At 33.1% G+C, this 8,822-nt stretch overlaps 1 long non-coding RNA gene across 1 annotated transcript in view; it reads left to right on the top strand.

Moving 5' to 3' along the window:
• Positions 1-4,153, top strand: part of LOC146730201 (uncharacterized) — a 44,380-nt gene extending 40,227 nt beyond the window's left edge. Inside the window, exon 5 of the long non-coding RNA XR_014927919.1 lies at positions 3,815-4,153. This is a non-coding gene — a long non-coding RNA (uncharacterized LOC146730201). The remainder of the gene's footprint in view (positions 1-3,814) is intronic.
• Positions 4,154-8,822: the final 4,669 nt, after the last annotated feature.

Genomic DNA, 8,822 nt, shown 5'->3' on the forward strand with positions numbered 1-8,822 from the left:
TGAAACTTTAATATCATGTGTGGGGAGGGTCAGTACATTCAGACATGGACTTGTTTTCTGGTCTGTAACATTCACTGAAACTTTAATATCATCTGTGGTGAGGGTCAGTACATTCAGACATGTAGTTGTTTTTTTGTTTGTAACATTCACTGAAACTTTAATATCATCTGTGGGGAGGGTCAGTACATTCAGACATGGACTTGTTTTCTGGTCTGTAACATTCACTGAAACTTTAATATCATGTGTGGGGAGGGTCAGTACATTTAGACATGTACTTGTCTTCTGGTCTGTAACATTCACTGAAACTTTAATATCATCTGTGGGGAGGGTCAGTACATTCAGACATGGACTTGTTTTCTGGTCTGTAACATTCACTGAAACTTTAATATCATCTGTGGGGAGGGTCAGTACATTCAGACATGTACTTGTTTTCTGGTGTGTAACATTCACTGAAACTTTAATATCATCTGTGGTGAGGGTCAGTACATTCAGACATGTACTTGTTTTCTGGTCTGTAACATTCACTGAAACTTTAATATCATGTGTGGGGAGGGTCAGTACATTCAGACATGTACTTGTTTTCTGGTCTGTAACATTCACTGAAACTTTAATATCATGTGTGGGGAGGGTCAGTACATTCAGACATGGACTTGTTTTCTGGTCTGTAACATTCACTGAAACTTTAATATCATGTGTGGGGAGGGTCAGTACATTCAGACATGTACTTGTTTTCTGGTCTGTAACATTCACTGAAACTTTAATATCATCTGTGGGAGGGTCAGTACATTCAGACATGTACTTGTTTTCTGGTCTGTAACATTCACAGAAACTTTAATATCTGTGGGGTGGGTCAGTACATTCAGACATGTACTTGTTTTCTGGTCTGTAACATTCACTGAAACTTTAATATCATCTGTGGGGAGGGTCAGTACATTCAGACATGGACTTGTTTTCTGGTCTGTAACATTCACTGAAACTTTAATATCATGTGTGGGGAGGGTCAGTACATTCAGACATGGACTTGTTTTCTAGTCTGTAACATTCACTGAAACTTTAATATCATGTGTGGGGAGGGTCAGTACATTCAGACATGTACTTGTTTTCTGGTCTGTAACATTCACTGAAACTTTAATATCATGTGTTGGGAGGGTCAGTACATTCAGACATATACTTGTTTTCTGGTCTGTAACATTCACTAAACTTTAATATCATCTGTGGGGAGGGTCAGTACATTCAGACATATACTTGTTTTCTGGTCTGTAACATTCACTAAAACTTTAATATCATGTGTGGGGAGGGTCAGTACATTCAGACATGTACTTGTTTTCTGGTGTGTAACATTCACTGAAACTTTAATATCATCTGTGGGAGAGTCAGTACATTCAGACATATACTTGTTTTCTGGTCTGTAATATTCACTGAAACTTTAATATCATGTGTGGGAAGGGTCAGTACATTCAGACATGTACTTGTTTTCTAGTCTGTAACATTCACTGAAACTTTAATATCATGTGTGGGGAGGGTCAGTACATTCAGACATGTACTTGTTTTCTGGTCTGTAACATTCACTGAAACTTTAATATCTGTGGGGAGGGTCAGTACATTCAGACATGTACTTGTTTTCTGGTGCCTCATGCAATAATATTACATACATATCATGTGTGGGAGGATCAGTACATTCAGACATGGACTTGTTTTCTGGTCTGTAACATTCACAGAAACTTTAATATCTGTGGGGAGGGTTAGTACATTCAGACATGTACTTGTTTTCTGGTCTGTAACATTCACTGAAACTTTAATATCTGTGGGGTGGATCAGTACATTCAGACATGTACTTGTTTTCTGGTGCCTCATGCAATAATATTACATACATATCATGTGTGGGAGGGTCAGTACATTCAGACATGGACTTGTTTTCTGGTCTGTAACATTCACAGAAACTTTAATACCTGTGGGGTGGGTCAGTACATTCAGACATGTACTTGTTTTCTGCTCTGTAACATTCACTGAAACTTTAATATCATCTGTGGGGAGGGTCAGTACATTCAGACATGGACTTGTTTTCTGGTCTGTAACATTCACTGAAACTTTAATATCATGTGTGGGGAGGGTCAGTACATTCAGACATGTACTTGTTTTCTGGTCTGTAATATTCACTGCAACTTTAATATCATTTGTGGGGAGGGTCAGTACATTCAGACATATACTTGTTTTCTGGTCTGTAACATTCACTGAAACTTTAATATCATCTGTGGGAGAGTCAGTACGTTCAGACATGTACTTGTTTTCTGGTCTGTTACATTCACTAAAACTTTAATATCATCTGTGGGGAGGGTCAGTACATTCAGACATGTACTTGTTTTCTGGTCTGTAACATTCACTGAAACTTTAATATCATGTGTGGGGAGGGTCAGTACATTCAGACATGTACTTGTTTTCTAGTCTGTAACATTCATTGAAACTTTAATATCATGTGTGGGGAGGGTCAGTACATTCAGACATGGACTTGTTTTCTGGTCTGTAACATTCACAGAAACTTTAATATCTGTGGGGTGGGTCAGTACATTCAGACATGTACTTGTTTTCTGGTCTGTAACATTCACTGAAACTTTAATATCATCTGTGGGGAGGGTCAGTACATTCAGACATGGACTTGTTTTCTAGTCTGTAACATTCACAGAAACTTTAATATCTGTGGGGAGGGTCAGTTCATTCAGACATGTACTTGTTTTCTGGTCTGTAACATTCACTGAAACTTTAATATCATCTGTAGGGAGAGTCAGTACATTCAGACATGTACTTGTTTTCTAGTCTGTAACATTCACAGAAACTTTAATATCTGTAGGGAGGGTCAGTACATTCAGACATGGACTTGTTTTCTAGTCTGTAACATTCACAGAAACTTTAATATCTGTAGGGAGGGTCAGTACATTCAGACATGGACTTGTTTTCTAGTCTGTAACATTCACAGAAACTTTAATATCTGTGGGGAGGGTCAGTACATTTAGACATGTACTTGTTTTCTGGTCAGTAACATTCACTGAAACTTTAATATCATCTGTGGGGAGGGTCAGTACATTCAGACATGTACTTGTTTTCTGGTCTGTAACATTCACTACAACTTTAATATCTGTGGGGAGGGTCAGTACATTCAGACATATACTTGTTTTCTGGTCTGTAACATTCACTGAAACTTTAATATCATCTGTGGGAGAGTCAGTACATTCAGACATGTACTTGTTTTCTGGTCTGTAATATTCACTGAAACTTTAATATCATGTGTGGGAAGGGTCAGTACATTCAGACATGTACTTGTTTTCTAGTCTGTAACATTCACTGAAACTTTAATACCATGTGTGGGGAGGGTCAGTACATTCAGACATGTACTTGTTTTCTGGTCTGTAACATTCACTGAAACTTTAATATCATGTGTGGGGAGGGTCAGTACATTCAGACTTGGACTTGTTTTTTTGTTTGTAACATTCACTGAAACTTTAATATCATCTGTGGGGAGGGTCAGTACATTCAGACATGGACTTGTTTTTTTGTTTGTAACATTCACTAAACTTTAATATCATCTGTGGGGAGGGTCAGTACATTCAGACATGTACTTGTTTTTTTGTTTGTAACATTTCTTTTTTCTGCTATCACCATATGAGTTTTGAATTAATAGTTTTGCATTGATCCAATTCAATATGGCTGATATATACTTATATACCCTTTATTTCTGACATTTGTCATTCTCTCCCATTTTGTTGACACCTTATTTTTATAATCAATCATTCATACCTGTATAATTTTGTTTTAATTTCAGAATCTGAAATACAGAATACACTACAAATAGAATAAATACGGTATATTAGAATGGCATCTTTAATAGAAGTGTACGTAAACCAATAGTTGTAATGTATACTAGATTATTTAAAATATTAATTACTTTGACCATAGACACATCTGTCATTTACATTAGCACATACACTACAAATAGAATAAATATGGTATATTAGAATGGCATCTTTAATAGAAGTGTATGTAAACCAATAGTTGTAATGTATACTAGATTATTTAAAATATTAATTACTTTGACCATAGACACATCTATGTTATTTACATTAGCACATACACTACAAATAGAGTAAATACGGTATATTAGAATGGCATCTTTAATAGAAGTGTATGTAAACCAATAGTTGTAATGTATACTAGATTATTTAAAATATTAATTACTTTGACCATAGACACATCTGTCATTTACATTAGCACATACTGTACACTACAAATAGAATAAATACGGTATATTAGAATGGCATCTTTAATAGAAGTGTATGTAAACCAATAGTTGTAATGTATACTAGATTATTTAAAATATTAATTACTTTGACCATAGACACATCTATGTCATTTACATTAGCACATACACTACAAATAGAATAAATACGGTATATTAGAATGGCATCTTTAATAGAAGTGTATGTAAACCAATAGTTGTAATGTATACTAGATTATTTAAAATATTAATTACTTTGACCATAGACACATCTGTCATTTACATTAGCACATACACTACAAATAGAGTAAATATGGTATATTAGAATGGTATCTTTAATAGAAGTGTATGTAAACCAATAGTTGTAATGTATACTAGATTATTTAAAATATTAATTACTTTGACCATAGACACATCTATGTTATTTACATTAGCACATACACTACAAATAAAGTAAATATGGTAGTAATGTCTGAACTGTTTTAAACTAAATGTACATGTTAAGTTTTTTGAGGGTGACTGGAACAGACGAAGGTGTGGTGATGGGAATGGATGAAGGGAGCGTGACAGGGACAGAGGAAAGGGGGTGAAAGGAACAGAGGAAAGGGGGTGAAAGGAACGGACAAAGGGATAGGGACGGGGACAGAGGGGATCTGACATGTGTTTTTTTTTAGGATTTCTACATAGACAGTAGTGTATTTTAGGCTAGAATAGAATAATGATTTATTACATTCTTAATGAAATCTGACATTTCAGTTTTTGTAATTGCTGTATTAAAGCTTTTTAAAATAAACTACACATACAATAATAGATTTCAAATAAACTACAACTAAATCACACTGAAAATATAGTACAACAATACAATAATAGATTTCAAATAAACTACAACTAAATCACACTGAAAATATAGAACAACAATACAATAATAGATTTCAAATAAACTACAACTAAATCACACTGAAAATATAGAACAACAATACAATAATAGATTTCAAATAAACTACAACTAAATCACACTGAAAATATAGAACAACAATACAATAATAGATTTCAAATAAACTACAACTAAATCACACTGAAAATATAGAACAACAATACAATAATAGATTTCAAATAAACTACAACTAAATCACACTGAAAATATAGAACAACAATACAATAATAGATTTCAAATAAACTACAACTAAATCACACTGAAAATATAGAACAACAATACAATAATAGATTTCAAATAAACTACAACTAAATCACACTGAAAATATAGAACAACAATACAATAATAGATTTCAAATAAACTACAACTAAATCACACTGAAAATATAGAACAACAATACAATAATAGATTTCAAATAAACTACAACTAAATCACACTGAAAATATAGAACAACAATACAATAATAGATTTCAAATAAACTACAACTAAATCACACTGAAAATATAGAACAATACAATAATAGATTTCAAATAAACTACAACTAAATCACACTGAAAATATAGAACAACAATACAATAATAGATTTCAAATAAACTACAACTAAATCACACTGAAAATATAGAACAACAATACAATAATAGATTTCAAATAAACTACAACTAAATCACACTGAAAATATAGAACAACAATACAATAATAGATTTCAAATAAACTACAACTAAATCACACTGAAAATATAGAACAACAATACAATAATAGATTTCAAATAAACTACAACTAAATCACACTGAAAATATAGAACAACAATACAATAATAGATTTCAAATAAACTACAACTAAATCACACTGAAAATATAGAACAACAATACAATAATAGATTTCAAATAAACTACAACTAAATCACACTGAAAATATAGAACAACAATACAATAGTAGATTTCAAATAAACTACAACTAAATCACACTGAAAATATAGAACAACAATACAATAATAGATTTCAAATAAACTACAACTAAATCACACTGAAAATATAGAACAACAATACAATAGTAGATTTCAAATAAACTACAACTAAATCACACTGAAAATATAGAACAACAATACAATAATAGATTTCAAATAAACTACAACTAAATCACACTGAAAATATAGAACAACAATACAATAATAGATTTCAAATAAACTACAACTAAATCACACTGAAAATATAGAACAACAATACAATTAATTGATTTTCACCTTTACTTTTCTTATTTTGTAGGCTTTCTGTATGTAATTTAATAAACCGAGTAGACATTGTTTGTTAGTTGTGTTTAAAATGTGTATCAATTTATCTTTGTTGTAATTTTTGAAATTTGGATTGCAGAATTCTTGTCTATTTTCTGTATAGAGATCACACTCAGTGATGAAATGGATTTTATCCTCGATCACGTTACATTGTATTTTGGAGAGGTAGGGAGGAAGGCACCAACAATCTCGTCCATCTCTGCCCCCCCTAAAAATTACCATGTACCCTGAGCTCACTGAAGTTGTAGCAAATGTGTTTTACATTATTATTGTGACAGATGATTTTTTTTATGGAGATAAGCTCTCTTTCAATCACACTGCTTGATGAGGATTGTCAACAAACTTGTGTGTTAATTTAGTTATATATATATATATATAGAATGTCACAACACCACAGCGGTATTTGTCATCTGCTGTATAATCTATAGGAAAATATTTCAGGGACTTTGTTAAAAAATTGTTTTCAAATCCAAAAATATTGATTATTGATTATTGATACTGATTATAAGTTGATATTTCTTTTTGTAACACGTTATGAAATGCAGAAAAAATAATAGAAGTGACCATGAACCACAGAAATTATCACCAACAAATTTAGTATAAATTCTGGTGTTTTACCCACTGTATTGTTCTGAATCACAGTTTATAGAATAGACTCTGTGTTTTAGTTTATGTTTGGGGATTTCATGGTGTTTTTTTTTTGACAGAAATAACAATGTTTGTATACTGTGTTATGTCATTTTATCTATTTCTAGTTTTAAAAAGTCAACAAAATGTTTTATACTGTTAATCCAATGAAGAGTTTAATATACATTACTATGTAAGCAAATACAATACAAACACAATGTTGTAACACATTATTTTATATTTCAGTCAATTTAACATGTCAACCACATTACATCAACCAAGATTAAATGTTACCTTGTATTTAACTTTAGTGTCAAGTCTTATTTTAAATTACAAAGTATGAAAAAAAGTCTCCATTCATATTATTATACATCTGTCACCGTAATGCCATAAGTTACAGCGTGTCGTAATTTTGCATTTTCCTACCATATTACGAAATGGGAATTCCAAATACAGCAGAATGATTACGCTCATAAGCGTCCTCTAATAATAAAAACAAATATGGCTGCCACCAGGGATTGATCACACTCCACACAAAGAAGTTCGCTGATTCTGTTCTAAACTTTTTTGATTTCGGCATCGATTTTGATGTATCCTTGGAAGGAAAGATGTATAATAATAAGGTTATTATGAGGATACCTTAAAGTATGCACTTAGACAGTACTGTAAAAGCATTTATTTTCACTGGGTTTTAATTTCACAAACTTGGTAGAGAAACAATGAGTTTATTGTTATTCTACATGTTCAAGTAGATTTAATTTAGAAAATTTTACTTAACAGCAAAAATAGAAAAATTAAAAACCAGTGAAAAATTAATGCATTCACAGTAACTTATGATTAAAGACAAAAATGTTTTTTAGAAATTTTTCAAACCCACTCGTTACCTATTTCAAACCCATTCGTTACCCATTTCAAACCCACTCGCTAAGACCCCTATGGAGTTACCAGACTACCACCAAATAAGACCCCCTATCTGGTAACCAGGACACAACCAAATAAGACCCCCTATCTGGCACCGAACTACAAACAAATAATACCCCTTATCTGGTAACCAGACTACAATCAAATGAGACCCCCTTATCGGACAACCAGACTACAACCAAATAAGACCCCCTATCTGGTAACCAGAAGACAACCAAATAAGACCCCCTATCTGGTAACCAGACTACAATCAAATAAGACCCCATATCTTACAACCAGACTACAACCAAATAAGACCCCCTATCTGGCAACCAGACTGCAACCAAATAAGACCCTATATCTGGCAACCAGACTACAACCAAATAAGATCCTATTTCTGGCAACCAGACTGCAACCAAATGAGACCCCCTATCTGGAAACCAGACTACCATCAAACAAGACCCCCTATCTGGCAACCAGACTACAACAAAACAAGACCCCCTATCTGGAAACCAGACTGCAACCAAATAAGACCCCTTATCTGGCAACCAGACAGCAACCAAGTAAGACCCCCTATGTGGCAACCAGACTACAACCAAATAAGGCCCCTTGTCTGGTAACCAGACTACAATATCATAAGACCCATTATCTGACAACCAGACTACAACCAACTAAGACCCCAAATCTGGTAACCAGACTACAACCAGAATATGACCCCCTATCTGACAACCAGCCTTCAACCAAATAAGACCCCCTATCTGGTTACCAGACTACAACCAAATAGGACCCCCTATCTGACAACCAGA

Source organism: Saccoglossus kowalevskii, chromosome 20 (genome assembly GCF_978046115.1).
Source record: "Saccoglossus kowalevskii chromosome 20, keSacKowa6.1, whole genome shotgun sequence".
Taxonomy (NCBI): domain Eukaryota; kingdom Metazoa; phylum Hemichordata; class Enteropneusta; family Harrimaniidae; genus Saccoglossus; species Saccoglossus kowalevskii.